The sequence below is a fragment of the Pteropus vampyrus genome, unplaced genomic scaffold, assembly GCF_000151845.1.
Source record: "Pteropus vampyrus isolate Shadow unplaced genomic scaffold, Pvam_2.0 Scaffold246, whole genome shotgun sequence".
Classification (NCBI taxonomy): Eukaryota; Metazoa; Chordata; class Mammalia; order Chiroptera; family Pteropodidae; genus Pteropus; species Pteropus vampyrus.
The window spans coordinates 730,387-732,499 of NW_011889027.1; the positions used below are offsets into that span (position 1 = coordinate 730,387).

General features: G+C 51.4%; 1 non-coding gene across 1 annotated transcript; it reads right to left on the minus strand.

Moving 5' to 3' along the window:
* Positions 1-1,238: 1,238 nt before the first annotated feature.
* Positions 1,239-1,357, minus strand: LOC111729098. Its single transcript, XR_002776089.1, has one exon. It is a non-coding gene; the product is annotated as a 5S ribosomal RNA (ribosomal RNA).
* Positions 1,358-2,113: the final 756 nt, after the last annotated feature.

The window sequence follows — 2,113 nt, forward strand, 5'->3', positions numbered from 1 at the left end:
CTCCCAAGGGAGGCTGGGGTGTGGCTCTTCACCTCAACGCTCACCACGGGGACCCCTCCCGCCGGCCGCGGTCCCCCTTGCTGGGACTCAGCCGTCTGCTTCACAGCTGGGAGTCCCTTTGACACCTCTCGGTCGTAGGGAGCTGATGGGAGCTGGGGAGGCGCCGTCTTAGACCCACGGGGACAGCAAGGCCAGGTGTCAAGAGCGGAGCCGCGGCTGGCAGCCAGCGGGGACGAGGGCTCTCCCCTACTGTTTCACCACGTCGGGCCACCCTGGAGGAGGACTGGCCCTGCGTTGGACACGTGGGAACGGGGCGAGGAGGCACAGAGGCAGTTCCCACGGCCCAGCAGGGGAGAGAGCTGCCTGGTGGGGAGCCCCCGCCCGCTCCCCACTGAGGACCCACAGCAGAGGCCACGCCTGGCTTTCGTTATTTATGTTCGTGCCCAGAGTAAGCGGCACTACGCCCAGAGAGCCTTTCAGAGGAAGCGGGAAGGAAATGTCGGCACGTCTGAAGCTTTCAGGCATTAAAATTAGGGTTATGGATAAGCCAGTGAGGGCTTGTGGCAGTGGCGCTGCAGCGAAGTCAGCAGGAATCCTCGCGCAGATGTCCATTTACACCTAGAAGTGACGACGCGGTGGAGAGAAAAGTGCCCGGGTCCGGCCGCCTGGCAGGGACGTTCCCTGGCCGGTGGCCACAGGTTGGGCCCCGTGAGGACATGACTGTCTTCTGATCAGGAAGTGGGGATCTGGAAACACTCTGGGCCGCTGCAGAGAAGCATCGAGGGAGAGATGGTTTGCTGATTTACCGTTTCCTTCTACCTTCCTTTAGGCTAAAAAGCAAATAGAATAAACTCTTCAAGGATTTGTTTAATTATGAAGGCAATGCCTGTCTTTATAACGTGTTTAGAACATATAGGTGAGCGGAAGAGAGTGGGAATAAACCGTGACACCTCGACACCCAGCGACCAGCCATCACTGCTGGAAGCGTTTGGGGGCTGGGGGCTCCCAGTCCTTTCTTGGGCATTTACATGTGTGCGCATTTCCCGGCCTGACATACACACTTGGAATAAGCAAAAATGGAAAAAATATGCATTTTTCTCAGTGTTATTTTCATGAATATATATATATTTTAAAATGTTTTTATTTCTCAGTTTTAGTGGACATACAATATTAAATTAGTTTCAAGTGTACAACACAGTGATTAGACATTTCTATAACTTATTTTTTTTTTTTTTTTATGCCTACAGCACCTGGTCTTCCTAGGTGGTCTCCCATCCAGGTACTAACCAGGCCCGACCTTGCTTACCTTCCGAGATCAGACGGGATCGGGCGCATTCAGGGTAGCATGGCCGTAGATGACATTTATATAACTTATGAAGTGATCACCCTGATAAATCTGATCCCCACCAGGCACCATACATTGTTATTACAATATTACTGACTATGTTCCCTGTGCTGAACTTTATTACATCACCCCCTCGGAGAGGCCACGCTGTGAACCCAGGCTGGCCGCTGCTAGTGCTGGGCTTGGGGCTGCTCGGCGAGAGGTACGGGGCATGCTGAGGCTAGATGCTGCTCGTTTGGGGTTTGTGAACCTTTGAGAGACATTAGGAAAGGCCACAGTATGAGCCCAGACAGGCCGTTTGTCTGGGAAAGCTGCTGGAGGTTTGGGTGGGCCACATGTTGGGAAGGATGGGGTTTCAGGACATCACCTGGGTGGGGAGAACTGTGCCAGCCAGGCGACGGAGGCTCAGATGGCAGAGAGGTTGACAAATAAGTGGTTTTATGTGGATTCACTTAGTACTTTAAGAAGTAGAGACACAAGGCATTTTTAAAAAAAGTCTAATGTGAACCTGACGATCCTCCTTTAAATACTTTATTACTTTTTAAAATTGCTTTCAGTGTCTCCAAGAAAAATTATCCCCACAGTGACAAATGGCTTGTTTGTCTTGGGATCCAATTGTGCTTGTGGTTAACTAATATAAGAGTTTGGGTTAATATAAAAAGGTCTTGGCAAAAAAATTTTTCCCTAAGCCAGTAATTCCTTCCTTCCCCATGCTGCATCCCAGGCATCGCCATCGGGGGGCATCGCATCTCCCCTCTCATCAAGCCT